The 25386-nt window shown below is 42.1% G+C and overlaps 2 protein-coding genes across 3 annotated transcripts in view; one reads left to right on the forward strand and one right to left on the reverse strand.

Moving 5' to 3' along the window:
- Atg16 (Autophagy-related 16) overlaps window positions 1-25386 on the forward strand; it is a 417335-nt gene that overhangs the window by 298150 nt on the left and 93799 nt on the right. The window lies entirely within an intron of this gene.
- The window catches only part of neo (ZP and PAN domain-containing protein neyo), a 188331-nt gene that overhangs the window by 118303 nt on the left and 44642 nt on the right, over window positions 1-25386 (reverse strand). Inside the window, exon 3 of the mRNA XM_018025810.2 lies at window positions 19219-19252. The gene's annotated coding sequence lies outside the window, so the exon portion shown is untranslated. The remainder of the gene's footprint in view (window positions 1-19218; window positions 19253-25386) is intronic.

The following is a 25386-nucleotide window of genomic DNA, read 5'->3' on the forward strand; positions in this document are numbered from 1 at the left end:
GTCGGTCCAGCTAGGACTACGTCTAATGGCGATCTCTATCTACGGTGCAGGCGGTTGCCTGGTGGCGTAACTACGGCATAACTAATATCTTGTCCGGTACAAAACCGGAATGCTGCCAGGGATTACAACTTGTATTAATTACGGGCGACATTATGCCGGTCAGATTAGAAATCGAAGGAGAGGATAGTCCAAGTCAGTGGCAGATTTACACGATGGGAAATTTCCCGCATCAATATGCCATCGCGCCGCCGTACGAACCTCCCGCTGCCTTTTCTAATTATTATCGACCCACCCCGGGTTCCAGATCCCGCGCCGAGATCCACAAAAATCGCCACTGTCCGAACACAGGAAACGTTTAAACGATATTGTCCGCTCCCAGCCTCGGTTACTCACTTGTCATTTGTACCTGTCATACGGATCCGACTGATAAGATTTCGAGTTACGGATTCGTACTGATAAATAGACTGCGAATCTTTACATATTTATGAGAAATTCAAATGAACAGAACAGCACGGAACGAGAAGAGCGCAAAATACTAGTTTGTACCGTACATTAATTTTCAAGTTGATGCATCATGTTCTCACGCTACTGAACAAGCTTGTAATTAAATGGGTTCGACCGAAACCCAGGCTCTATCAGTTGTAATAACATAACTATCAATTATTAAAGGAGATCTGTTAACAGCAGATGCTTGCTGGCAAACTAATCAATTAAAGTTGTGGAACAATGAGAAGATTTCTGCTTGTAAATTCCCAACAAACGAGCAGATGTAATACAGATATTCTAATACTGCAGAGGAATTTCCCTATCAATGAAACCGCCGCGCAATATATCTTTTTTTCTTCAATTCCGTTAATCCGTATCCGATGAACTTATATAACCGCGTACATATGCGAATACTTAGCAAATATTAATTCAGTATCTATGGTTTTTAGTTTCGTGTACGCGTGTGTGTGTACCTGATCTTCTCTATATCGGTTTTCGATGTTGGTCTATGAATAATTCAGAGTCGGTGGGACGACGGCGTGGCGCGGCGTCGCAGAACAAATTCTAATTGAGCCGCCGCAATAAGAACGATATACAGGTTACGCGTATCACCGACGACGCGACGTCAAGTTAAACGTAATCCGTCCCGGATCTCTTCAAAGATGGAAGGCGGAGGAGATTATTGATTTAAGGAAGGAAAAGGGAGAAGCTTGCTTCGTCATCCGGTAGCAATTCCTGAAACCCGGCGCGCGTTCCCCTTCGGATCTCTACGTTTCCTCTTCGGTGAGCAGAGTCAATTAGAGCCTCGATTTTCAATCTTCAGTCAAGGTTACGTCACGCCAGACGAGTAACGAATCTGCACTAGGAAACGTCGTGTAAATGACGTAAAGCTGCGCTGAGCTGATTGTAAACAAAACCGTCCCATTGGGGCATCCGTCTGATTAATCACTACCATTACTACTGTACGGTTCATTCAAATCTGACACGTACTTACATTTTGTAGATCAGCTTCTAAGTTGCATTGAATTTTCGCAAAGCGCCATAAGCAATCGCACGTAGTAGCATTCCTAATAAAAGTTTTCGTACTATTTCTCGCATTTCGCTACCGTCCTCTTTTCATCGACTCTCGAATCGCTCTGGAAAAGTCTGGGCGGAAAAATCTGGCGCGACTCAAGACGAGGCTAAAGTCGATTTTCTCCAGTCAACACAGTCCGCCAGGCCGGTGATTTCAATTTGTGTTGATTTTTGACACAGCAAACAGAGACTCTCCGCCTTTTTCACATCCGTCTGTGCTTTATTTGTCTTCCTTCGCACCCCCGACTGGCCTCGGTTCATTTAACCTGCCCGACATCCACGGCTTATTTATTGCGTTACTTGCAAAGTATTTTGTTTACGCTCTCGCAGTTTTACGGGCGGCTCGGCTTCGTCTGTGTTTTACCTCCGGAGATTCGATTACTACCCGCTGCGAGCAGCCTATTTAAAACCTCGAAGAATTTCGAGAGGAAGTTGGAAACCCCGTTTTAAAAAATTTCGTAATATATTTATCGAGTTAATAGTTCGTTAGAACTTTACTGTCTTCATTCTCTCTCGGTGATATATGAACTAATTGGAAAGGATCTAATTAATTCGCGCAATCAAACTTTTTAAGATAAATTGCTCACAGAAATTTTTTTTAACATTCAGTTTTAAGTCATGTTAGTAGGATAAAAGACTCCATTGTTGTACTCTATGAAACATGTATCTTTTTGTTCTAGGTAAGTGTCACATTTATTCCACTGGGGACTAACGAAAAGGATACAACATATGTAAGTGTTTTGAAAATAATCTAAAATCTTTTAACGTGTTAGTATAACGATTGCTCATCTGAATCGGTATACATGTATAATTTACTTTAACTACTGAATGGACTTGAAACTTATATCTAAACTGAAGTAAAAAAGAAACTGACGGGTTAAGGAAAAATCGTAGTAACAGTGACGTTGCCGAGAAGATAAAAGAATCATAAGAACGTAAAACTTGAATATCTTCTCTCAGGTCAGAGTTTTTCCATGACTGAATTGTCGAAGGAAAAATATCGTACGAATGAGAATCCATAAAAAAGAGCTTGTACCTGTGCAACATACGGTTTTAAAAAATTGATAAGAATACTTAATTATTTCGTTTCTATTAAATCGCACTATGTATACTAATTTTACGGGCCAGTTGAACTCGTTTTTACAAAATGTATGCTGCACATGCATATGCATCTGCGTGGCTACGTCTGAACTGAATTAATAATAAGCACGTAGTTGTTGAACGCTGGGGAGTAGCGAAGTTACGAAGATAACAGTCGGTTGGAGAAATGTTAAGGCGCAAAGGAGATCCCCGGAGTAAGTCGGCAAACCAGAAGCGCACGGATCGCGTGTCACGACCTATGGCTACCTTGTAACACTTGCTTGTCAACCAATCTAATCGTTCAGCATTATCATACAAGTCCTGTCGGCGAGTCACCGAGAATATTAGATACACTTGAGAATCCGCACACATAAATCACCGGGAGGATTCTAACACGTTACGAGTAACGGGGCCTCCTCAGCTAACCAAGACATGATATCACGAGGATTGCTTTTCGCATGCTCCCGCGGTTACGTACACGCATACATAGTCCCTTTTCCCAGAAGTGAGGCTACAAAATATAATATAAAATCAGCCGGTCGCTGGATGCATACTTGCATTATTGGCAAACCAGCGGAAGTATGAGGCAAGCAGGAAATTACTTGAGGACAAGAAGCGTCAACAGTTTTTAACGTCGTGAATCTCATCTTAGTTGAACGCTCTTGATGATGGCCGACCCAATTGAATCGGAAGTTTAATACAAGATAAATTTTAATTACGTAATAAAATCCATGGCAAATATTAATCAGTGATAAGTGTTCGAACATTTTTGTCAAGTACTATTTAAACGTAAAATAGTCGAAGTACATCCGACTTTAGTCCGTCGGATTACCAACGAGATTTCTATCTCATCAGTTAAGGGTTAAATACAAAACGTGTAGTTTGAGGATCAGCAGGTTACCGCATGATGCTTGTACCAATCAGATCGAATAACTTAGGGTGAACCGTTAACGTGCAGCCATGTATCGGACTCCTGCGAAAATCCTACTCCTCAGTTTTTCTCGGGCTCCCTCAAGCAGTCGTATCTTACCAGAATATGTACTACAAACATGTAGCTTGTTCAGAGAACGCGGTCAACAAGGTTAGCAGGTTACGAGTCAGGGTTGAGCACACATCTGTATCAGTCGTGAACAGAAATGTGTAGAGAACGTTCGAATCAACATTTCCAATTTCATTCCGCATTCTTGTTTATCGTCTTTTCCCATTGCCCGAATTATTTGCCAACTTCTGTTTCAACGAATTTGGAACGGCTTATGCAATCGTACAGATTCATAAGATATGTGCATTCCTTTAAAGCGAGGTGAAGAACAACGTTAGTTATGGCATGACCTAATAGATAAGAGGTATGGACGTTGAGATGCAAGGGAGATCTCGCGAGCTAGTGAGCGAGAAAGGAAGGAAGGAAGGAAGGAAGGAAGGAATGAACGAACGAACGAACGAACGAAGGGAGAGTTGGCAGGTCACGACCTGGACCGCCCGGTCGTAGAATGGATGCAAGCCACCGGCCGGTCCGACTCTCCCACATACATTAGGAAGTTTCTCCTAACTTTTAGCCCATGATTGGCCCATACCACGGTCAGCGTGATGGCATAGAATCGGATAACCTTCTCGTTCACTTCCTCATCCTTGCCGGCCTTTCCCTATCCCTACTCCTCTACTCGTTAAGCCCTTCCTTTCCTTAACCCTTTCCTCCTAATCTTTCTTTGGATCTGCCCTCTTTCGTCTCATTTACTTTATCCATGGCACGGTCCACCGCGATGCGCTTCCCTCATAAGTAACGAAAGCATCGACTTATTGCGACCGGGTCTAAAGAGAGAGAAAGAGGAACGATCGAGGGAACAGGAAGAACGCGGGACGAATACCGACAGATAAGTTAGAAAGGGAGGACGAGAGGAGGTCTGGTAATCTCCCAAGGTACTGGTACAACGGACCTAGGATACTCCAAGGAGTCAAGAACCTCGACAGAAGTGCCCGCGGCCGTTGCCACAATATTTTGCTTGATTACTATCGTAGGAAAAGCTGCCCGGCCTGGATCCGACCGAGACCGGAGATAGAGCAAGGGTGGTGGATCCGCCCGCTGCTCTTTTCTAAAGCTCCTCGTTAGTATGCTAATTTATCGGCGCATTAAATTTTCGCACCCGGGTCTTTGATCCCCTGCACGGAATTTATGTCCTATATTTCAGTCCGAAAGTAGATTACCGAGTAACGCGTATGTACCACTCTCTCTCTCTCTCTCTCTCTCTGCTTCTGTATATCGTATATCACATATTATATTCTGTATCCTCCGCAGCCTCGTTTCATCTCTTTCGCCTCTCAAGCGCGTTGCCCGTTCCAAATGAAATCGCAAGTATCCGAGCTCCCATAACCAGTTCCCCTTTGCATCGACGCACACGTTTATTTTTATCCATGAGCGATTGTCCGTTTCCGGTGGTACGTTAACGACCACGGCAAGAAATTATCGATTCGATACCTGCTGCAATTCGTTTTCGCTCGCCAATATTCATCAACGAGCGATCGATCGATTTTCCACGGAATAACCAACACCTCGTAAAACGTCCATCAGCCGGGACATTTATCAGCCGGCCCCGGAGAGATCGTGGGATGAAATCAGGAATTCCTAGGTAAAGTGAAATTTATGCCCCGCTTCCCCCCTACACATACACACACACACCGCCTCGCCACCCCTCTGAGATCCAATGTCGGGATAAAAGGGATGAAGTTTAACGGGCGATGCTTTGACCCCGTTACGTGAATACCCGAAAGTAACGTAATAAGCGATGAAAATCTTGCAGTGCGCCGTATCGCACCCCGAACGTGTACGTGGAAAACATTGACGCGTAATCAGGATATACGATCGGGCCTGAACAGAAGGAAACCGGGTAACAGGTTAAATGATTCAGGATTGTAATACGTCTAGTAGGGCCATTTTACGCCGCCGATGCCAAGGAATTCCTACGTCTATCGGGGCATGGCACGCACGTTAATCACTCGGATATTAACGTAACGCCTAAATTGTACAAAGCCTTGGGACGTAATTTAATATTATTATATTAGCGCCGCGCCGCATAGGCATACCTGTGTGTACCTATTCCTGTTAAAGTGCCGGAACCGCATCAGCCGAGCATCTTTAAAATTAGATTTTCCTTCCACCCTCTTATTACCGCCGCCACCACTACTATTTCCTTCCCTCGCGTTCGCGAATGTAACCCCCATTATTACATCAAGGGATAACGCGTTATATGTCCCGCGAGATCGCGTTGACGGTATTGTCGAAAGTCGACGCTTAACAAGCCGGAGATTGTAGTAATTGGACTACAGACATTCATGAAGTATTATCGTGTAACCTAAGCTTCCTCTTGTCAATCCATGCTTCTAGTACTCTTTCATGTTAACTTAAAGGATTACGTATAGAAATTTCCAGGGTTTTATAATTGTTGTATATTAGGGATGACGAACAGGTGGCTCGCGAAATATTTATGTTAATTAATTTAATTCCGTGTTTTATTTTAAATAAACGAGGTTTGCTGTTTGTATGAGTGGAACAACCTTAATTCCCTGTGGAATAGTTGGTCACTCCTGTTGTATATGATACAGTTGGTGACTTAAATCAATAGTAAAACATTTACAATTCACCAGTGTTTTTCACTGGGAAATTTTGTTCGTTGATGCTGCCGAACGTTCGCGTCTATTTCATCCGGAACATTGGAAGTTCGCCGTGGCAACACAACACGTTGTATAATAATGGATTCGGCGCACGAGCTGGCTGAAAGGGGCGTGGGGCGAGATCATAGATTCAACGAGTAACTAGCGCGCAGCTGGCGAATTCACGATATTCGCGAAATCGGCGGAAGTTACCGCGTATGTTCGGAAGACGGCCTGGTTTAGAGGCACTTTTAACCGATGCGTTGCCTCTTGCCAAGGCTCAGACCGGTTTCCCACTTTTCGGCTCCGCTCCTATCTCGGAATAGGAAAATTATTTCCCTCGGCATGCGGTAACCCGTTCGCGGGGAAACCATCCAGCCACTATACTACGTTCCCTGCGCGTTTTTAAATGTACCACGCGATCTGACCCGATGCTCCGACTCGCCACTGCCAAAGAGTCCTGCCTTATGCAACTGCTTTAAAAATTCAATAGATATTATTGACCGAGCAGCCAGAATTATGCGAAATGTTATTCGATTCATTTTTAATCTCTATAAAATTTATCGTTTTTTTTTTATTGATATGCGTTTATATCATAGAATTTTATTAATTTTATACGAGTACTTATGTTGATAGACGGTAGGTCGACTCGTATTGATAATTGTAGATCCACGTGATTATAATCGGTTGAAACAGCCGGCTGCACGACCGATGCCGGATTCACTTTGTCTCTGTACTAAATATTCCAGGTACATAGCTAGGAAGCTTTCAGCATCGGTTAGGCAAGGCCTCCACCGAACCAGACCGCAAACGTGCACGCGCTTGTCTGAATATCGCGCGCTTAACCCTCGCTTAACGTTCTTGAAATTTAATCATCGCCATTATTAATCTTGACGTGATGCACGGCCGGGCCGCGTTTCATATTTTGTAACGCAAAGTGACGATCAATTTCACGCGTTCGTGGTCCGGTCGTGACGCGCCGCGCCGGTTAGGTCAGATTTGCTTTATGCGTTTCGCGTGTCTGGGATACACTCACGACTATTTATATCGGACTAGTATCAACGTGTGAACGCCCGAAACTGTACGCATCGATCAAGCCGGCTGTAACGTGGCCGCCTTCGTGTCAGTTTCCCTGTACCGTGTCCCGTAACGAGACACCGTCCCCGGGTGTTACATAAATTCGCCGGATACAGGGAACGCATGCTCGATGATAGTTCGAAGTAAGACGGGAAACAAGAATCACGAGCTGTTAGCTTATCTGTCGCTCGCCATGCAAACGGGTACGGTAAACCGTCGAGTCAGGTAGTTGTTAATTATACACCCAATCCGCATCCTGGGTCTCGTGTAACGTCATACGGACTAACCGTATTTCCTAGCTGGGAATTTCGGAGAACCGATCTTAGGGCAACCGGATTGTAGTGTTAGCTCACGTACGAACCATTATATTCTACGAGAGTACCCTATAAAGTTAATACGGCCACGCCGATAAAAGATTGATCCCGAAAGATGTAAAGTCTGATTTTCTCAAAATCGGAACTTTAGATGAAAAAAAACTTTATTATTTCCATTCGCCAGTGAAGCCAGGCCTGATTGAGCCTTTTCAAAGATTTTATACGTCGTAAACCAACGAATGTTCGTATAACTTCCAATTTTTCTTGGCTCGCGTATCCAGTTATACAGATCAGCGATGGCGTATCATCCATGTTCGATCGAGGCGAGTCCTGTAGAGTAGAGGATCGGCTTCCACGAGGTTGATCAGTGGATCACGAAGTGGCTGGATAGGTACGGTGAGCCCTCCGCCCCGAAAATATACGATGTGTGGAGAAGGAAGAGCGTGTAGAGGAAAGAAAGGTAAATAAGAACCCTGGCGAAATAACGGGACCCAGAGGAAAGCTTCGTCTCATCTCCCGTTGTGTCCTCTCTCCTCCTGCTTCCTCCTCGCTCGCACGATCCCGTGTTTCCCTCCTCTGCTTGTTTCAGTATTATATTCCACCCACCGCACCGCGAGGAGTCCTATTATCGAGAGCAGTCACGACGTATCGTCCGCGGAAGAGGCCTAAGACAGATCGTAACGTATTTCACTTTCTTCCCTGAAGGGCTCCACGATATCCTCCTTCGCCTGCTCCTCTTTTATTTTTCTTCCCGTTCCACTCTATCTTTCCACCTTCGTTCTCTAACTTGCATATAGTAGTTGAACGTACGGCTACCAAAGTACTAATCAGGTATAGCGAAGCAGCTAGTGCGAGTAGTATAGTTTTGCTACCTTCCGTTCTCCAAAAAGTAATAAGGGAATGTAACATAGATTCTCTCAAGCTGCAATTTATTATCGATAAATGGGAGAACCGTGAACAGTTAATCCCTTTTTTTTTACAGAACAATTTATTTTCTTTCCCTTATATTATACAAAAATCGAAGAATATCTTTTCGAATCATAGAGATTTTATAAGATGAACAAATCAATCAATGTATGTATACTCATGACTAGAGGATTATAAGTGAATTATTAATTCCATTAAATTTGTAAAACGGAACCGAGGAAGACTTTCAAAGCTGCGGAGTACTCTCGTTCACAGTCGAAGTCATAATACGAGAGTATTAGGTAATCAAATGCCGCAAAAAACTGCAACCCCGTTGCTCACGTTGTACGAAAACCATGTACAGTATCCTGGCTGCGCGGTCTTTCTCCTTTTAATCGAAATCTCGCGGCGAAGAAGATACGGGAAATGGGAGAGCGAAAAACGGGAAAGCGAATCCCGGAGAAAGTATGCGCCGGGGATTCCAGCCCCGCGGAAACGTAGAAGAACCCTTGATACCGCGTTCAAAGAGAAGCTTTCCCCCTTTTTTATTTATAACAGTCTTCTTCATCACGAGGATGAACGCGAGATCGCGATGCGCGCCGCGGGTTTCGAGCGAACGGAGCGGAGGAGGTATAAATAGAGATAAAGAAACGCGCGATTTCGGGCGAGCGTCTCGGACCGTGAAAGCATCTATGTACCGATTCGTTCATGGCAGGCCGTTGGCTGCGGGTATACCGCTCCTTGATGCTAGATTGGCACTTGTCCAAAGCTCTTCCCTCTTCGTTCGTGCCAGCGTAACCGCGGAAATTTTTGCCTGATTAACGATATAGGTTTCGGTATTTTTCCGCGGGCTGGCTCTATCGAAACGAGTCGTTCGACTCTGGCTCAAGGATGCGTCTTTTACGACGTATCGCATTCGCCCCGTGTCGGCTACATCTTGCGGTGGATGGCTACGATTGACCGCTAAAAGGAGTCGTTCGTTCATGCACGTTAGCTATATTAACCTTTTGACGCCCACCTACGTGCGCGCCGCACACAAGTTGCGCGCATTTATGAAATATTCTTTCGAGGGCTCGTGTTAATTAAAAAATGGAAATATTGAAATGTTGAAAAGTTTCAAGTGTTTATTCATATGCGATAGATCAAATTCCGATTTAATTAAATCGTACGTTTATGGAATTTCCGTGAAATTTAATTTCTGATAAAATAATACATGAGTATCGTTTTCCGTACTGTTAAATTGATTCCAATTTGTAATATGAATGTGGTAACAATTAATCGATATTTAATGTATTTTCATAAATTTCAAAGGAATTAAATTCCCTTGCGGAAAAATATGTATGTATATTTAATAACAGATAATGATTAAATTTTTTGAGAGCATTTTTATTGGAAATGATAATTTCCTATCGTTTCCCACTGGAATGTTACTTGTACTTAGCATCTTTTCCATTAGATACATATGCCTCATTATGAGAGAGCTGCATGTCAGACATGCAAAATGCATGTCAAATAGAAATAGCATGACGTACTTCTATATAAACTGGCTGACGCTGATAATTATATGGTAATAATGTACAATGTATTACAACTGGCAGTGAGTACACGCGAAAAATCCCGGTGAAGAGTCGCAGAAGGGACAATACTGTACAGTGCTATTCGAGACTTGTTCGCACAGACAGCGCGACATTCCATGAGAAAGAATAGGAACATAAGCTGCAGCTACCCCTGAGTACGTTCCTTTCATAAATGTTGACGTTATTCATGAACATCAAACAGACAGAGATAATCCGTTTCATAAATCCCAACTGAACACGGAGAGAAATATTGAAAACAAGTAAATCAATTATTATTATTATTATCCTTCGTCTCGTTTAAAGATTATTTAACTTTAACTGGAATCGTACAAAATGTCGAGTGGCTCAACTTTGAAATGGGAAAATGATTAGCACCGATGTCCGGCGGCACGGAAGAGGGGAAACAAAAGAAAAGAAGTTAATGTCGACGCGCGTTACGAGTGAAGGACAGGCCAACGGGAATGCAGACAGTCGCGGGCAGTCGGAGAGGCACCCGGCTCACGTGAAATCCCGGGTGAAGCACGATAACGACAGCCTGTTAAACGCGTAATTTACGGATTATTATAGTCGACGAGTTCATGGGTGTCATCATTGCGGTTCCGTGGCTCGTCATTGTCGTAACTCGTGCCCGTCGTCAGTATTGACCTTCGTCGTTAACGATGACCGCGTATTGTCGTTATCGATCGGCCGATAGGTAAAGAGTAAACTCAGTAGGCAGTTTTGTTAGTAATATTCTGTCGACTGGACGATCGACGTTTCGCCCGACCGACGCGACGTCCAATCCTGACTAGACAGTCGACGTGTTCTTGTGCAAGTACAATCTGCCCCATGAGAGTACTCTCGTCATCCTGGTTACGTTCACGTCAAATCAGAGATAACAGACTATGACAGTCCACTAACACGACAGATTTGCGTTTGGCTTTTTACTTATCTTATACATTTGTTACAATGAACTTCAATTATAATTTTATATTGGTGTCAATGAAAAAGAATTTTATTAGAAGATAGAACCTGATTTAAGAAGTAAACGGTTAACCCTTTTCATAGAGCCATCGATACTTATTCCTGAACCAACGTAGGCGAGACCTGAATATTGCTAAGAAAAACACACGTACAACGGGTCAATACATATACCCTGAGAATCTGGCTTTTATTACATTTCGAGGTTTGTTAGCACTGGCCATGCCGTGGGCGATATCTAAGTTCACCTTTCTTATCCCTCGCTCGTCGCTTATTTCCCCTCTTTCTGCCTTTTTATCGTTGCCACTCGCCGCGGTTTGAGATATGTCGTGCAAACAGTAGCCATGACAATATTAAAGGATCAACGAGAGAGAGAGAGAGAGACCTATCATCCCGAACGGATTCAGACTTTTATCAGTTACTGCGAGAAAATATTGAACTGCAGCAAACTTACATCTGAAAACTGTTACGCAATACGCCGATTGCCGATTGTGTGATCCTGGACTGGAATAAGGTACCCGCGGGAATAACGAGCTTATATAAATGTAAACGCGTAGTTACAACCTCCTCGTTGCGCAATTTCGATCAAACGTCAAGAAAAGTGGAGCAAGCGATTGAAATGTTGAATTGGTAATATTGTTCTCGCATTGCTACGCTGCTCTTTTATCAAATTAATTATGTTTTCCTTGTTGCATTGCATGATATGAAACCGTGATACCAATTTCAGATGAATTAATCTATTTCAGAATTCTATACATCCAAAAACAATAAAGATCCGTTATTTCGTTCTATCGAAGTACAAATGTTTATCGTGAAACGAAAGTTCAGATTTTATTTGATAGTATATCCGTTTCCATAGAATAGTACGGTTTCACTTGTTTTTTGGTGTTTCACCGGATATCAGAGAACGTGCCGGTACATGGTATCCGTATAGTATAGACACCACCTAATAGAAGCAAAGCAATCTGATGAAACCAATAAGCGTGAAGGAATGCAAGTAGCTCCTCTCCTCTCCATCCGTTTCGTACGCGCTCTCGTGCCTCTTTGCGCCTCGGCACGACGGCGCAGTGGGAGTCATTTCGTCGGCTCTATCCATTTCTTACCCCCGGAACTCTTTACACTTCCATCTTCGGAGATACAGTATCCCCGTGGCGTCGATAGAACGCGGTTAGTCAATGAATGCTCTAGGGAGGAAGTAATTACTAGCCTCGTATCAACTTCGGTTGAATTAAAATCGGAAACTCAGTGCAACTTCAATGAAAGTGAAACGATCAGGATGACTCTTTTCTTGGAAATGTAAATACATGTTTCATGATGTCCAAATTTTTGTAATAAAGAAAAATAATTAATTTACGAATATATGCCATATGTACCCACGTGAAACGAGAATTAATTAGGAATAGGATTCAAATCGGTAACAAGACCATAGCGAACTCTCCTCTAGTTCCTAATCTAGCTGAATTTCTAAAGAGGCAGTCGAAGGATAATAAGCCAATAAGGAGTCCTTTAGAAAAGAGTACTGTGTCTTGCGAGTCAAAGAGCTTTAAGGAAGGAAATAACTTGGAGCTTCGCGTAATATTTCGGTACAAAATTGCGTACTCCATTCTCTCGTTTGATGACCCTACCTCACCAGTACCAGTACGCTATAACATAGACTGTATAACAGAACTTCTACATTGCGTCTGCCTTACGGATTAATTTCTCGTTTCTTTGCAATAAAGGATCCGTCCGTTTGATCCTGATCGTATTGAGAGGGAAAACAGAGTCGAGCGGAAGGGAGGTAAAAGATTCCCGTATTCGCCTCGAAGGAGTTCACTTTATTTCATTTCGATACAATAGTCCGCAATGATAGAATTCTTCTGATCCCCTTCGATGCTTCTCGTTTTCCAGTCTTTCACATGATACGCACTGTATAAAGTATAAATATTCATCGACTGTTTAACCATTCGTACGAAAGTAAATCATCATTATTTGAACATACGATCATTCGCACTTTATTTAAAGAAATGTATGTACTTTAATTTTGCATCGATATGAATCACTGCACTATTGTTATTCGTTTCGTAAGGACAGAATAATTTCATAATTCATCGTCCTTTGAAATTTAAATTACTTTATCTCTGATATAGTTAATAATAATATAACATCTAAGATTGCATTTTGGTTTATGAATGCAAGCTCTGGAGGAATTTCATGTAACCTGGATCCAGTTTAACATTTTTCATAAAATGTTTTACGTTTACGAGCCATCATAAAAGGTCCCCTGAACTTCCTTTTAACAAAGATTATAACATTTAGTACGAAGTTAACCAAATAAGGTTTCTTAAGGATTAATCAAATTCTCGATGTATCGCAATTCTGAAATGAACGAGAACTCTCGGAAATTTAAATCTCAGCTGGGGTGTTAATTTGCGATTGGCAAAGCAGAAAGCAGGTCGGGCGAAATCGAAGGTACGCGTTTTGGTCTGCGCGGTTTGTGACTCCATTGGGGATAGAAATGCGATCGGGGACCAGGCGAAACAAGATTATTCGACGTGGAAATCATATAAATCTCTTCATTAAGCTTGTCAGAGAGTCTCGGCAATCTAACTTCGATGAGCCATCCACGAGGAACTCTAATTGGTTGACGTGCACCGACCGCAGATCAGAACTTCTTCGCTTTCCTTTCGCACTAATCAAAAGCTAGCTAGCTCTAACGATCACCACGGCGCTGATCAGGAACGCTTATATGTTCCTGGCTTTCGGTGACCAGTGCGGCGATGCAAGTCATCTCTGCCACTCTCGAAATACCAACGTCCTGCCGGCTACGCGGCCACGCGCGCCCGATCGCATTAAAATCAGATTTGTCGCAGTTCGTTTTCAGCGTTCGACCAACGGGACCTTCTCTGTAATTTCGCCCGGCACGGTCCGCGCGGCGTGATACTCCGTTTCTGCTTTCGACGCGATACAGTTTCTGCGCGGACCGTTAGTCGAATCAACTTCCCTTTGAGCGACCATAAAATTTGACACCGAAACACTGATTCTTCAGTTTCGCTCTATTGATCACGTTCATGCATTTCTTCGGCAGGTAAATGTTCGATTTTTTGTTAAACTCATACTGAATTAGGTATGTGCACTTTCACGAAGATTAGATAAATGGGTAAAACATCGTGTTTTTATGCGGAATAAATTCACTACCACCATTATTCTATGCACTTAATATTTCTAATTCAGATCAAAGATAAAGTTTCCAGTGAAAAAGCCACGAGCGTGTATTCTAGGTTCTTTGAAGTTCACTTAAGTGGGTCCTTTGATAATGAATACGGGAAATAAACTGTAAGTCAATTTGCACGTTTAAGTGAAGTTTGCAAATAGGAAATTTTGTCAATTACCATGACAAAAATCTTTAGAGATAATTCTCTATCCTCCCAGTGTTTGCCAAATCAAATCACGTATTGCATAATCAGATTTGAAATGAAATATGTTTTATAGACATAGAAACATGATTTTTATTAGACTGCTGTAAAGTAAAGTTAATTGGTATGAATTAATCGAAAGGACAGTACTCGACACGAGACGTCGAAATCTTCGAATAAATCAAGAAGAGTGAAATGTCAAGTTTGGATTATCAGAGCAAATACACAAGAAAGAGAAACGAGTAAGTCGTCCGGGTGATCAATTTATTGAAGTCGAGAAATGCGTTCAGACGCAGAACTATCAATCATGGCCAAAGGAGGCAATCGTAATAAGTGATAGAACGAGGAGACAAGAGGGTATATAATGGAAAGAGGAAAGAAAAGGTGGTCGGAACAAGAACGCAAAAACGAGCCGGGAAAAACGTCTCCGACGTCAATTTTCCGGGCAACGGTCGGACGGGTGTCGGAAAAGACGTCCCCGTCAGTCGTGGACGGAACCTCCGGCCGTCCTTTACGACTTTTTAAGAAGTCAACAAAGTTCGACAGCGAGTTTCGCACAATGGTGAGCCCGGATTCTCGTTCGCCCTCTCGTTTCTCGCTCGTGAACGACGGTGGGGGCGTCCCGCATTGTCTTCGCGGCATCGTCAAAACGTCTTCGACGGATGGAAGCCGAGATCACCGTCACCGAACTCTCAGCGCCGATTGTCCCAGATAAAGTTTTCAAGGCAAGCTCGTTAAATTGTTTTGTGATTACCGACGCGAGGAGTCGATTTCGAAATTAACTTTGGGAGCTCGAGGCTCGTTAAAAAACTAATGCACAACGAGGCTAAGCAAATCGAACCGATGGGATGGAATCCGAAGTTCGCCGGGACACGAACTTCGATAATTTTCTATGCTCCGAATGGTTCCGGCGATTCGATGAGCCGATCGCAGGCTCGCTCCGAGCATTGTATATCATTTCGCCGCGCTCTACGAAATTCAATATCTGCCGGCTAATCCTGTTTCCCGTCGGAGCGGCGCGGCGCGGGCGCGGAGCGATGTGCACGCTCGCGAGTCCCGTTAAGATTCTCCATCCCTTAGCCACTTCCGCCAGTCTAGCTATCTCCAGAATGCAGTGTGTTTCGCTCGTCCTGGATGATCGAGCACCTGAACCAGCGAAAGTTCCCCGAGATGAATTGGCTTGTCTCTCGCGGTTAGTTTCCAAGGAACAGCTCGCCGTACTGCGTGGTAGCTCGCAACGCACGGCTGCGTCGCGGAGCGGCTCCGCGTCGAGCATCGGGCTCTTCATCGCGCCGAGCCGTTCCGTTCGGCCATTTTGCTGGAATCGGTCGTTTCATAGCCGACGTGGCTCCGCCGCCGCTAATTCAACCTCAACGAGTCGATGCCGACCGATAATAATATTCCATTACAAGCACCGAGGCCGTACATCACCTGGTCGTCACGCGGATCGTCCGCAACACGATACCATCTACATGAGGCGTTAATTACGTGCCGTCCCTACCGCGTTACACCACTACTCGCGATATCTTTCGAGTGGAAACGATTCGCCCTCATCTTACTAGCACATTTCCTTTTTCTCTCATACTAACCTCATTTTCTCCCCAATTTTTATTCATCTTGTAACTTACACTTGTTCCATATTCATACGTTCTACACGCGAGGTGTGCGTGGCTCTAGTGGTCAATTAGAAATAAAATCGTATGTAATTTTCCGATTAAAATTGTTTTCATTTTGGAACGTCAAAATTATGTCAAAATTTAGCATTGAAAAAAGGGTATAGATTTATTACTGTTTTCTAATCTTGTCCGCAGGGAGCAGGGAGTAATATTACATGTGGAAATGAATCGAAAAGAATGATAACATTTTTTCGTTTGCCGCTTCGTTTTCGAGAAAATCGAGTTTAAAAATTCTATCCAATACGCGTACACTGCATCGTCACTCCAATTCATTATACAAGTTTCGTTCCGATTACATGTTGTAATATTGACGTCTCTGTTGTCCATAACTCATTAAAAAGGCGAGCAATACGTATCCGTTAACGAGAACGTCACTCTGAACAGTTTTTTCAATAATGTTGTCTAATTAATGTATATATATGTAATGTCAATATTATCTCTCATTTATTAATACATATTATAATTCTACAGATATAGTGCATCATATATACTGGTTAGAATATTCAAGCTCGATTTTCTCGAATACCAAGTGTCAAACGAAAATATGTTATTCCTTCTTTTCGACTCAATTTTACATATAGTATCATCCACTGCTCAGTTGTACCACACTCGTTCGATGATACCCTGTATGATAACGATACTTTAGGTATCTCAATTTTCCTTACAAAGTTACAGAATTGTGCGCGTATGAGACATAATTCAAATGATGTGCGACAGCTAGGATACAATTTTCAACTTGAAGTGGCAATTTAAGTATCCATCAGTTAGGTAAAGCACCAAGAAGCTGTAATATGTGACTGCATAATCTCCGTCTTAATGTAGAGACACGTTGTTGGAAGGCAGATTCCAAAACATAAATTCAGAGACGAAAGTCTACCTCGGCTGATTTACGATTTTACAAACACGACCGAACCTTCGCGGATACGTTGTGCATTAAGCACGTTTTACTTTTATTATTAACATATGTTGCGGCGGTAATCGATGTTTAACGAATGCAACTTGTATGGCAGCTGCCAAACGCGTGGTAATTGCGGTGCTGGACAAGTTTGATTACCGGTCTCGGTTCAATCCATAAACGATATAAATTGAAAGTAAATATAATTTAATTGCTTGCTTTATTACGGACATATGTCGGGTGTTCCGATCACGGAACGCGAAAGATTATTTACCATCGATGAATAACGGTACACCTACACAAGAGTTCGACGTTTAACCCATTCGCTGCCAAGTTATTTCTTGGTAAGAGCACATATATTATCATACATAATCATTTAGAAGCAGAAAACCAAAGACGAGTATACTCGTCGTTGGCAATGGGCCTTCAAAAGAGCCTGCATGTTATAATATATTTAAAGCAGGACGAGTATACTCGTCCTGGCAATGCGTGACACCCTGCCAAAGACGAGTATACTCGTCCTTGGCAGCGAATGGGTTAACTTCGATTTTATGAAGTAGCATTACTAATTTATTTCAATAGGTACTTACTTCGAATATTCGACATCGTAATAGGTACTAATCCATGACACATTGTCTATCATTTGTGTTGTTAATGTTCCAGGAAGCTCTTGTCGTTTAAAGTCGAGTATATAACTTTGCTTAAAATCATGTATGATATGCCAGAGAAATTAATTACAAACTAAATTGAATATATGCATGAAACATAAATGCGTGTATCGTGAAATGTGGTATGAAGTACGTATAATAAATATGAACTTTCGACGACTCTGCAATGAAATCTAAAACCTTACTATGTAATAAATATAAAGTAAATGAGGATAAGAAGGTTCTGACAACTTTTTTATAGTAGTTAAACTGAAGTAGATCAAGGAGATTTGTATTCTTGTCATCAGCCTCATATAACGCGTTTTCAGTTCGAATATCCGGATCAGCAAATGAAATTACGACGTTAGACCTCAGTTTCGTGACTATTCTTGAAGACGTGGATATAGCAGTAGCTGAGCAAGTGGTTGGTTTGTTTTCAAAATGCGCGAGGAGTCACTAATTGAGACGTTACAGCAGCGAACCGAATTACACAATACGTGGCGTGTGTAACTGGGCGCGTGCCGCACGCACGCTCCGATTGGTGCCCCAAGTCCCGGGCGCCGATACGCGAGGAATTGTCAATTTGCTCCTTTTAATGAGGGATTCGATTCGATTATCCTGGATGGAACTGCTCCGCGGATGTAATCGATTTATTTGATCGGTGATCGAGTTTCCAGAATAATTACGCCTACTGATAATTTGATATCGCCGCCGCTTCGCGTCTCTGAATTCTTATCTAGCCTCGTTTTTTAACGAAATGTACGTCGACCAACATGTTATTTTATTCTTCTGACGTTTTCATAGGCATTCTAGTTGAATTCAACATCTACTAATATGTAATTTCTTTTTTATTCATGATGAAAACTATATCATAATGAGAATGTATTCAACGTTTTGAACCTCATTATTCACTGTTCCTGACAAAGCTTGTTTTCTAAATTGGTAAAATTTGTGTGAAACCTTCTCGAATGAAGTCGTCAACCGAGGAAATAAACAACACGAAATACGTTTGATCGCTGCGGGAGTTATCAGTGGGCCACGCGGTGGGAAAAGGATAAAATCTAGACTGCACTTTCATGTGAGTAAACTTTAAGAAGTCGTACGTCAAGACGTCGGACCGGATGACAGGAATTCCTTTCAGTTACCATCGTGTCCCGTCGCCTCGCGATGAAGCGAATTTCTTTATTTCGAGGAATTGGGATGTAAGCTCGCGTCGACACGAGCAACGAACAAAGAAGAATTATCGGATGAAAACGCGCGAGTTACTTATCTTCGTTACCATTTGTCAACTGACGGTACAGACATTTGTATTAAATTTTTTCACGAACGCGGACAGAACGAGTGACAATGATTAAAATATATTGTATAATTCAATGCATTGTAACTTGAAATAAATAAATATAATTATTTATTACAGTGTTCTAAAGTTTCTTATATTATATAAAGAGTGCATATAATAACTGGTTCTGTTATAAAATAATCGACTTACCAATTTTGAGGTGGTGCTTCAAGCTTTCTGAACTCTGAAACATAAACCATATTCTGATTAAATGAATGAAAATTTGACAACATTCAATAAATCATATGGAATGATAACTCTTGTAAAATTCATTGCATTGATAAAAGTATAACTCTTGTTTTTTGAACCAATTTATTTTATTAAACCGGATTAATTTATAAATAAAACTTTAGTGATTTGGAATTTCGAATTCCAAGCGTGGAACGTTCCATTCGCCTCGACTGAATGGAACCTCGGTTAACGTATCAGAATTTAATTTCTTTAGAAATTTTGCACACTCAAGAAATGTCCAGTTACGTTCTGCAGATTCTTTCACGCGAGTCTTACCGTTTCTGCATAATGAGATTTCATGCTACTGAACTAAGTTATTAGCGTTACTATAATAACTGTTGCAGTAATAAACATAGCAGTGCATCTATTAGTAGGATTGCACGCGAGGTATGAAACGGTATCGAATATCTAAACGGAGTCCATTTATGACAATTGTAAACCCCTTTTAGCGACCGCACGTATATTTAGTTTATGCACACGCGTTCTAACTGTATTTATTCAGTTATGACTACTTCTAATTTTAACGTGTAAAGATTATCGTCAAACTGGATTTATATTTAATACTGAAGAAACGTTATCGTACAATTGATTAAAAGACTCAGCTTCGTGCAATGCCATAAGAATGTTTCTAAAACATTATTTTATATGGCAGTATACGATTTATTACGCAGAGAACGAAACGAACTGTTTTCACCTGTCACAGTCTATTTATAAATCCTTTCTCTTTTATTTCCTTTTCTAGAGGAAAAAAAAGTGAATCCGCTTTTCACGGTAGGATAGAAGAGATAAGTGACGTGTTTCACTGTTCTTTATTACCGAATGTGAACGCTCTAATAAACAAAGCACGATGATTCGGCGCGAATAATTTCGTGGTTGGTTAAAGAAAACGTCTGGCAAAGTCGAATCAGGGAGGACGGCGCGATAAAACCATGAAAATTCTACCGGCGTAATATCATCGGGCTAAGAAATAAACGTCAGCGGAAGACCTCCGGTGAACTTTTTAATATGACACATAGCCTTGGTAGCAGCCGTTATAAGAACTCGGGCTACCGAATTTAAATTCCTTTCACAGTTTCTTGAAGAATCCGCCTTAGAAAACGAGCGGGGTGGGCCGGGCGGTAGGGAAACGAGCAAGGGCACACAGAAAGAAATATTAATTCCAGGTTTTTCTCTCGCCTGGCCCGACCTGTAAGGAGGTGCTACTATGACTATACGTGGCTTTTATATTCCGGGCGGTGAGCTGGTGCGCGGACCGAATCAAGAAGGTAGAGAAAGGACGAATAAATTTCCCATTCCGGAAAGCTGGTAATGAATGGACGCGAATCCTCGGCTAATAACATTCACCAGGACAAACTCTCATCGATTAATTCGGGCGAACAATGAAATGTTGCATTAAGAATAGAACTAACAGTTTCATTTAACTTCGTGAAAATTAACGAGAATACGATGAAAGCTTCAATTGATAAAATCCTAAAATGAATGAAAAAAATTCATTCTAAAAAGTGGACACTTTATGATTATATTGAAATGATTATAATTTCTGAAATTCGAAAAGAAATATTAGACGAGTTTTAACGACACTAAGGATAAGCGTGTTCGACATTTTACCTCTATGACGTTAACTGAGTAGTTGTTTCATGAACGTTCCATACGAACGATCTTAATCATCGTCGTAAATCACGTGTGTAATTATTTGTGACAGTAATAGAAAAGTGAAGGATTAGCTCAGTGTTATTCTACACAGTGCTAGCGAAAACCTATTTTTTAATCTATAAAAAAAGTCTGAAAAGACACGTTGATGTTACGTGTACTGTTATGAGCGGTATTCAGGTGGTCGTAAACTTAATAGATAATTCTGCCGAAGTGTTAGGAGTTTAGTATGTCTACGAGCAATGAAAAAATGGGAACAGGCTTCGAGATCATTGCACTCTAACTCGAATCTTTATCAAATGTGTTAATTTTGAAGAACGAATCATTTAAAAAATAATGGAGTGATACTATTATTCTTCATTTAGCAGTAATAGTAGTCGAACTAGAATCGTCGAACGATTTAATTAAAAGATCAAACATGCTCCGACGATATGTGAAACGCGGAATAGTCTCTCTTGATCTCATAACCAGCTCCGAAGAGGCGAATCAGAAGGAGGGACGGATAGGCGTTTGCGCAGCGAACGTCGAAACAGTATGCAAGTATGCACGTAGCCATCCTAGACAAATATACGTATGTACATATATGTGTGTGTGTATCTTCGTTGGAGATGCCCATTATCAGCAGATTAAACAGTACCATTTGAAATCTGGATGGTACTCGAACCTCGATTCGCCGAGTTATGTCGACTGTTGTATTGAACGGTCTGTCGTTCTGAAGTTTCGACTATCGGTTGAAAAACCCACCAATCGTTTCGCGAGACCGGCTCCGGGCCAATAATCTCAGCCAAAAAGCGGGAAAAAGGTATTTATGATCGGAATCAAAATTAAATGTACAAATATAATATACATTTTTATAAACTATTTCTGTAAAGCAATTGAAATTAAAGCGATGCATAAAAGCCGGTGTAAAGTAAAGCAGATAGAATTTGTTAAACTGTTTAATCTCTTGATACGCACTCTGATTAAGACTGTTGTTATTCACGAAGTAGAAAATCCGGAAGATTCGTGATATTCTTTGGAACGCATTAGTCGCGCGACAGCATGTTACATATTGCATGCCGCTAATTATTGATGTTACGGTTATTACCGGCGCGTTCAACGCGGTTATGAGCCATTAAATGGTATTTTATTGATATGCAGGACACACGTTTCGCTGGAACAGTTGATTGATCTCCTTTACTGCTTCGAAATATCGCCGTTAGCTTCCTGTTAAGGTATGATATAATCGGAACTATAGCTTGTTTAAAAATAATCGAAATTCATTAGACTGAAACGAAACCGAGGAAAAATATTTCACTGAATAATGCAGAATTTATACATAAAATGTGTAGATTCGTTGATAACCAAATCTGTTTACACAGATAATATTTGTCGTTACAAAATATATTTCTATACGGAATCTACTTGTGAGGAATGTTGTTCTGTTTTCCTAAGTAGCATGAACGAGGCAGGGGAACAGGTCGATGATACTCGGCACGTGTGTGCATGTTGCACCGTCATTCGTTTAATGATCCATCTAATATAATAGAATCTCCAGTAGCTCGCGCGGTGACAACGGCAACTAGATCAGCCGCGATAGCGCGATATAATATAATCCAAGGAAGAAACGGCGGCGGCTCCTCTAAAGAAGCGGGGAGCATTACAGGGCATGATTCGAGACGTAAAGTGCGTGGAAGAGGTTCGTACCGTCGTTTGCCGCATGACATATGTTTGCTAGGAGAAGCCATTGCTTGAATAGTTGAATAAACGACGGGAGCTTAGAATCCATCAGCACCTAGCCGCGTATATGGTACGTATGTATAGCGCCGGTTACGTTCACATCATCATCGTCGCGCGGTTTCGCTCCATCAACAGCTTTGCATCAACGTTTTCTTCCAATCCCTGCTCTCTTCCAGTATCTGATTTTCCTATAATCCCTCTTAGAGCCACCGTTCCCTTTATCGGTCCGGATAGAATGGAACCTACCACTAGCCCGGCTGTAACCACCGGCTTTAGCGACACGATCGTGTGATTTATTATTCCAAGTTTCGCTGTTTAACGCGCTCTCCAATATGTTAACGTTCCGTTGAATTATTCTCCAACTACCAAACTACATGCATATTATATATGCAGGACAGTGATCTATGCCGTCGATAACGATCGGACAATTTTTTCTTCACTGATCAAAATCAATTATTAATATTTTAAGCGACAGAATTTCTAAACATTTCCTTCTTAATTGAAGTAGCTGTTTTGATTATTGGCCGAGGACTTTCACTAGTCAAGAATCGAATACTTATAAAGTGCATCTGACTTAACGCGTTAGATGTGGAGTATAGTTAAAGATACAGCATTGCGTAGAGCTGTTCGCGACGATGAGCACGCGGCGCGGCGTGGCGCGGCAGGTCTCGCGGTAATTCCCGCAGCTCTCGGTTATTATAAATTCCCTGGCAGTAACCGCGGAGTAGGTAGCTGCTACGTAGCTACGTAGCTGGATAATAGTCTGAAACAAGTACCGCCACGAAAAGGGCGAGGTCAACTCGTCTGTTGCATATTAAAGACACTGTGCATGTATCCCTATCGCGCTAGAGGCAGGAATGCGCATACGTGGTTCTCCGGTAAGTGGCTCGTATATTGGGACGTATGTCTGACCGGTGGTATCGAGCAGGAAGAAATTTTCTTGCGCTTCGACACGCCGCTGCCTATCGCTACCCCTTCGAATTCATTGCGAATGCGGGAAGAAATACGCCGGCGAATAATCGAAATCCGCGTTGCACCCGCCGTTTATTATACCATACATTTTATTATTTTCAAGCACACCACTAAAACCGACGGATCGTTAAAGGTCCACGGTTACCAAGAAATCTGCTCGCAAAAAACAAACCGATGTTGCGTCCATTCGTTTCAATTTTCTCGACGGATGTATGCATTTATCTGTATTTTCGTAATTCCAAATCGCGTTTTTTATGATCAATTAAAAATTCAGTTTCTTATGTATAAATTGATTTCTGTCTTCATTTACAATTCGAATCTTCTGTGTGTAATTATATACTATAGTATATCTTTCGTGTATTAATCGTCTTCTGTACTGATTAATTTGACTAGCAACAGCCTGAAAGCTAATTAGCGTCACGTGATCCGCTAGAAGCGTCTTAGTATCGTTATTAGGTAAAGTACACCGACTAGGTGCTTTGTACCTGCCATGGACTCAATACCGTCAACCAATGTATACGTTGGCGGTTGGCCGTAAAATTAGTGGGACGTCTTGGCAACTTGTTCCGGGCAAAACTGAATCTCTCTGCCCACCGACCTCTCCCGTATTACGTCACGGATTTCCGATTACGTACACAGAAAAAAGCTAAGTCAGATTTTTCACTGGCGAAGCGAGAATGTCTGCGCCTTGATAAATTAGCGAAAGATACGGAACCGATCACTGGTACAGTCAATCATTAATGGCGATAAAATTGTTCTCGATTAAATCGTTGATTGTTCCGGGGAGGGTCGTTAGCAACTTTTTGCCAGCTCTTAACGCGATTAACGTTTGGCGAAGATTCCTCTTACTAGTGAGACTTAACAGCAAAGCATCAAACTGAAGTTCATTAAGTATTTTTGCTTGTCAAGCTTTAATACAACTGCATTTTCTATTAATGGATGTGACAATAGTTTCTCATTTATAAAATATGTGACTTGTGCTTATGGCAGATAATTGCTGATCGATAACGCTTTAAAGAAACCGCGAGAGCTTCTGTTTTCTTTTACAAACCATTCTCGTTTGTTCCTCCGAGAAAATGTATCTTCCCGTGAACCAACCCGGGAGATTCACATAAAGAGCGATGACTCCCCGCTGGCCAGAAGTGTCCGCACAAAGGATCGCTTTATGAATTTGCGCGAGATCCATCCAGACAAGACGTGAATAATATGCACCTGCTGCGACCATGGAATGAGCTACGCGCGGCAGTTCCCTATTAACCCCACCGCCGCCGCCCTCTTTCCGGGGTCACGTCTCCGTCCGAATATTCGCTCGAATTTCCTCACGTTTTATCGTTCCCGGGGTTCTGATTTTCCCGCGATCAAACTAACGACCTAGACGACCGGCCATAACCGTCTGCCCCGTTCTCTACCAACGATTTCGCGAACGAAAGGCCGCGACGCAACGGGTTGCCATGGCAGTGATCACGAAACAGAATGGCACGCGTGCGGAATTCAAAAACATTCCTCTTCAGCGAGAGTCCCTTGCTCCTACTGACCCTATACGTCTACGAAATGGTAACCAGAGTCAAATATTCCTCGTTATTTACGATTCAAACTCGAAATGTCTTTATAACGAGGATAAGTACAGCTTGAAGCACCCCACAGAAAACATTCGGTGAAACTTGTCATTAAAGATGTCCCCTTTATATCGAACTGTTCGTTCCGGATGCGCGTACTTACATTTTGGTAAACAGTGTTTCCAGACGT

Source organism: Ceratina calcarata, unplaced genomic scaffold, assembly GCF_001652005.2.
Source record: "Ceratina calcarata isolate Rehan_Ccalc_2016 unplaced genomic scaffold, ASM165200v1 scaffold368.2, whole genome shotgun sequence".
In the NCBI taxonomy this organism is placed as follows: Eukaryota; Metazoa; Arthropoda; class Insecta; order Hymenoptera; family Apidae; genus Ceratina; species Ceratina calcarata.